The following is a 6059-nucleotide window of genomic DNA, read 5'->3' as shown; positions in this document are numbered from 1 at the left end:
GTGTTGCAGTGCCTGGCACACCCTTTGGCTGTCACGCTGTTCAGGCCTTGGTGGGATTGTAGGCCTGTGTGTCTGTCTTCCCAGACTGTGAGCTCCTCATCTCTGTACGTAAGAGAGTGATGGTTTCCCTTTGTGTTGTTTTGGTGTTCTTCAGTTTATGAAGTACTTTCTCAGATCCATGATTTCACTTAAACTCAGCACCAAGGGGAAGGAGGCAGAGCCAGGATTAAAACCCCCCAGTAAGGGATGGCTAGGTGGCTCAGTGGCTGAATGTCTGCCTTTGGCTTAGGGTGTGATCCCAGGATCCAGGATCGAGTCCTACATTGGGCTCCCTGCAAGGAGCCTGCTTCTCTCTCTGCCTATGTCTCTACCTCTCTTTTTCTGTGTCTCTCATGAGTAAATAAATAAATCTTAAAAAAAAAAAAAAAAAAAGAAAGAAAGAAAACAACAACAACCCAGTTCATCCCCAGACAGGGCTTTTCTTTGGCTTCTGAGGCCTACAGTTCAGCAGGGGCTGGAATGGCAAAGCCAGGTTGGGTTGGGGAGGGTGGGCCCTGGGCTAGTAGAGGGTGCAAGGGCAGATGGAAGCCATGGGACATGGGGGGAGGGGGGATCTGATTCTAGATGTGTCCCTCTCTGTGGGGTCCTGGGCAGCCCTCATTTCTCCATCTTTCATCTTTAGCTCCATAAAATGGTGGTTGAAAGACCAGTGTGGAGGGGACAAAATAATCATGGGGTGAGGTGAGTGCCCTGGGAATGAAAGGCACTGAGGACCTTCACAGACACAGCAAATATGTGCCCTCAGATTGACTCAGATACTCTAGCTGTTCCCGTCTTTCTCACGACTCATCTGTTATTGTGAGGATCCCTACCCCCTGAGACAGAGTATCCAAAGACTCTTCATCAGAACTCAAAAATCGGGGGATCCCTGGGTGGCGCAGCAGTTTGGCGCCTGCCTTTGGCCCAGGGCGCGATCCTGGAGACCCGGGATCGAATCCCACATCAGGCTCCCGGTGTATGGAGCCTGCTTCTCTCTCTGCCTATGTCTCTGCCTCTCTCTCTCTCTCTCTCTGTGCCTATCATAAATAAATAAAAAAATGGGATCCCTGGGTGGCGCAGCGGTTTGGCGCCTGCCTTTGGCCCAGGGCGCGATCCTGGAGACCCGGGATCGAATCCCACGTCGGGCTCTCGGTGCATGGAGCCTGCTTCTCCCTCTGCCTATGTCCCTGCCTCTCTCTCTCTCTGTGACTGTCATAAATAAATAAAATAAATAAATAAATAAATAAATAAATAAATAAATAAATAAATTAATTAATTAAAAAAAAAAAAAAAAAAGAACTCAAAAATCTTCCCCATAAGAGCCCAGAGACCTTTCCCAAGGGGCCAAGAGAGATCCATGCCAGTTCAGGGCTTGAGGACCCAGTGCTAAAGGGCTTAGAGCTTCCTTTAGTAGATAGGTCTTTCTGATGGTGGTGCCCACATTCCCTGGAGAGGACTCCATGGACTTAATGTGGGGCTCATGCTTCATTTCATTCAAAAGCAGTGCCATTTGCACACTCAGGGGCAGAAAGAACCACAGTCCCGGTGTCTGCTCCAAGCTCTGGGTTGCCAGCAAGGCTGGGGAATCTGCATAGGGTTCCTAGGCTCCCTCAGTCTCCGCATGGGGCTGTCCCCAAGTCAAAAATATCTCTTGGGTCATTCTCATGTCCCTCCAGGAAGTTATTTTCCAGGAAAGTCCCTTGGGTGTCTGTCATCCCAGGGTTGGCCTGACTCAAGGCAAAGCTGGGAAAGACAGTGGTGATTTTTCCCCATGATTGTACTGTGTAGCTCAGAGCCCAGAGATGCGGTTCTGATGCTGGTTCTGACTTGCTGTGTGGACATGGGTGAGTCCTTCAAACCTCCTAAGTTTCAGTTTGCTTCTGAGTGGGGATCCAGTAAGATCAAAGATACGGACATTCTTTGCTGTCGACATTTGAATGGTAGGAAAGATTACTGTGGGGCAGAGACTGTGAGGTGGTGGCCAGGGAGTCAGATCCCCCTTCTGGACAGATGTCCATGAACACTCTTCACTGGTGCTGCTTTGCAGAGGATGCTCCCCATCTCAAGTTTGAACTACAACATCACTCGCTTAGCAGTAATGCCTTTCCTGTCTGCCCAGAGAGGTTGACTTCCTGTTAGAAGGTTCTCCAGCTACCTATATTTTTCTAAAGAACCCAAACAATGATAACTAATTCATCATTGGCACGCTGACATGTTTAGTGCCTGTCCTCTCAGGCAGTGGGCTCCAGGCAGGAATCCTGTCTGACCTGTCCTCCAGAGGTCCACATGGGGCCTGTCCCATGAGGTCTTCATTGTTTCTGCAGGTTCTTGGGGTTCAGCTGCTCACTGGGCTGCTGGAGGAACCTGGGAAATAGAGGATGAGGCCCACAAGTATGAGGTGTCTGGGTGAATGGGCTGCTCTGTGGTCTTGCTCTGAGACTACAGGGTAGGGAGCGCTCCAGGAGGCAGGATGCTTTGGGATTGAGAGAAGAGAGATGGTGTGGGCAAGCTGAGATTCTAGAGGCATGGGGTTACCCTGAGATACCTGTGAGGCCTGCGAGTGGGCCCTGCTCTTTCTAGCCTGGGAGCCTTCAGATGTGTCTTGGCAACCGGGGCTCAACTCAGTGTCTGGCTGCCCCCGGCCTGCCCCTTCGGCTCCTCTCCTTGTACTGACACCCACTCCCCTCCTAGCATATGCCACCAAGTGGAGCGTGCTTCTTCCTCCCCAGATTCGGTCCTTTCTCCCAGCAGGTCTTTGCACACTGTCCCCTCAACAGCACTGCCCACTCCTCTCCCTGGAAAGTGTGAGACACATTCTGTTCCATGCTCTTTCTGTAGGGAAGCATTGCAGGCCACTACAAGCATAGTTGGTGGCACCCGCCTTGGGCCCCCATAGCCTATTGGGTCTCCTTCTCCCTCCACCACTCAGGATCTACCACACTGGGCCGTGATTGGTTTCCTGACCCCAACCTCAAACTGACTGGGAACCACCTGGGGGTAGGGATGGGCTCAGCTCCCCACTGCGGCCGCAGGGCACAGCACAGGGACTGGCACCAGGGAGAGATCCTAGGTAACCTAGGGCCTCAGTCTCTTGGCAGGAGACATTACTTCACAGGATCCACAGAATCAGAGGCAGGATGTGGTAAGAAAATCAAGGGCAAGGGCAGTCTTATATATTTGCCCTCTGGGAAACTGAGGCGCATGCAGGGGTAGGGATTTGCCCAATGTCCCACAGTATATCCATGACTGAGGTCCCCAAACCCAGGGTCCCGATGCTTGTCTCCTGCTCTGGGCTGTAGCAGCCTTGCGTAGTGTCCCAGCATCGAGCCAGGGTGCCTGGAGGCCCCAGGGGTCCAGGCCCTGCAGCTGCTCACTCTGCACTGGCTCAGCCCTTCTGGCCGGGCTGTCAGCCAACTGCAGCACGAGGCTCTGTCTGGCTGTCCCTGCCAAAGGTCACTGTCAGCAATTTGGGGAGGTGGCCAGGCCACTTCCCTCTGGGTGGCTGGGACACACACAGCAAAGCCTGGACACTGGACTCTGGGCTCTTCCAGCCAGACAGTATCCTCCCTGTTAAAACAGAGCTAACAGTCTGACATGCACAGAGCAGAGCCCTGTAATATGCACTCAACAAACATTCAAGCATGGCATCATTATCATTACTGGGATAACAAGGAGAATCTAGGAGGCACAGTGACTAAAAAGCACATACCCTGCAGTGTGCCAGCAAGGGTGTGCATCCAGGATCCCCCCACCTACAAAGTTAAGCAAGCTTCTCTATGTCTCGTTTTTTCAATATTTAAAATAGGACTGTGGGAGAATTTAATCAGTTAATATGTAAAAGGTAATTAAAGAGCCAACACTGAGAAAGCTATCAAGTGGCCCAAATTCCTGGACTAATAGAGCATCTTCCTCCCTGGACTCTCTATGCCCTCTCTCAATGGACCAAGACAGCTATTCTGTTTGAGAAGCTCCAATAATGGGCTCTAAGATGTGTGTCCAAACTCCTCTGCGCGAGGGTCAAGTCTGCTCCTCCTTTGAGGCCCCCTCCCCCCACCCCAGCTGCCTCTGTGGCCTCATCTCACAGGCCCCCTTCCAGTCCTCCCACACTCCAGCTGTATCAAACACTTGCTGTCCCTGGAGCATGCTGCGCTTTTTCATGCTGCCTTGTACAAGCTAGAGTATTTCCTGCTTTTGCCGCCCAGAAAGTCCTGCTTTTGCCGCCCAGAAAGTCCCTGCTTGACTCTCAAGGCCTGGTTGGGATGGTGACTCTGAAGGCCTTCCCCACTGCGCCCAGTTGAAGTAGCTGCTCTGTCCTGTGTTCCCCCCATATCACTCCACACCACAATCACCTGTTAACATGGGAGTTTCTCCCTGGACTGTCCTGTGCCTCTTGTGTTTTGTGCCTGGCTCAGCACCAGCAGGCCGGAGCAGAAGCTCAACATTTGCGGAAGTGGATGACTTCCAAGCATCAATCGAGATGCAAGTTTGGGTCAGTTCCTATGCTAGGCATGGGGTGGGGGGTGGAGGGGTCAGGAGGAACAGAGGTTCTTTGGCAGTGAAGGAGCCCCAGTCATTTGGGGAGGTAGGACAAGTCTGTATGTTTATAAATAGAAAAGTGTCAGGTGGCTTGAGTCAGGTGTGGGCACAATCACACTTCCAGGAGATGAACTGAGGGTTACCAGGTGGGTGTGGAGAGGTAGGAGACCCAGGGAGGAGAAACAGGGAGGAGAAACTCCAACAGTGGAGTTGGTTTTAGGGACCTGGAAGTGGTTCTGTTTTGCCAGAGCATAAACTATAAAGGGGGAATGGAGTTTGACAGGACTTTGTGTGGCCTGCTAGTGAGTTTAGACTTTGCCCTTCGGGCGATATCCCTCCCCTGCCCTATTCTAGGAACTCTTGGCCTGGGGAGGGATTTCTAGGGCATTTTTTGTTTTTCACAGGAGCCTTGAGTACTCAGGCAGGAGCCTAGGAGGGAAAGGCAACCCGATTTATAAAGCATGTTTATTTGACACTAAAACTGTCTCCCCAGTGGCTGCCTGGCAAACTCGCACTCCTCCTTCAAGCTGTGGTTCAGATGTCCCGTTCTCTGAGCTTTCTCCAACTTGCCTGGGCAGTTTAAGATGTACAGCAAGATGGTTTGATTTACATAGATTGTGGGCAAGAGTACATTTTTTGAATTGATAAATGTGATAAGTATTACTGTGTCTACTTTGCAGAGGAGAAAACTAGGCTCATCACATGAGAGGGGGCAGATGCAGGACTGAGCCCTGGTTCTGGGAGTCCATCTGGTGGGGAAGGAAGGTACGGCTTTGAATGGCTAAGGTTGGAACTTGGCACACTTTCAAAGGAACCACATCTCAGTTCTGATCCCCATTGCCCTGCCACTGACATTGCCCTGCCCTGCCACTGGCACTCTCATGACTGAGAGAGAAGGAAAGAGAAATACATGGAGCATCTGCTGTGTGAAGACCTAGCTAGCATGGGACACTTTCACATACAGAAGTCTATTTAACTCTGAAAAAGGCATCACCATCCTCAATGTACAAGAGAGGAAGCTGAAGGGCACAGGAGGGAAGTGGCTTGTCCCCTGTCTCCCAGTCAGGGGAGAAGCAGGGCCAGGATCTGAACTCCAGGCTCAGTGCCTCTATACCTGGGGGAATCACTGAGGGGCTCGTATGAACGAGAGTAGGGGCCCAGTGGGGACTCTCAAAAGGAGAAGAGTGGATAATCTTGGGTGGAACAGGGGGCCCACTCCTAGGATTACACACCTCCACCCAAGCCCAAGGACCTTGCAGTCTGGGCACGTGCCCAGTGCTGTCACTCCTGCTGCTCTCCTGGTCTCCTGGGAATATGTGAAGGGCTGTGTTGTTGCCACTGAGACCTGTGGCTCCGGCTTGGGGTCTGCAGCTTCCCTACACCTAAGCCAGCCTGAAGCAAAAGCAAGGGAGGCACAGAGCCCAGGTTTGGTGGCCTCGGACCCGAGGAGCAGGAGCGGGGGGAGTCAGACCTAGAAGGGAGTC

The sequence above is a fragment of the Canis lupus genome, chromosome 5 (assembly GCF_048164855.1).
Source record: "Canis lupus baileyi chromosome 5, mCanLup2.hap1, whole genome shotgun sequence".
NCBI lineage: Eukaryota > Metazoa > Chordata > Mammalia > Carnivora > Canidae > Canis > Canis lupus.
This window is presented reverse-complemented; position numbering follows the sequence as displayed.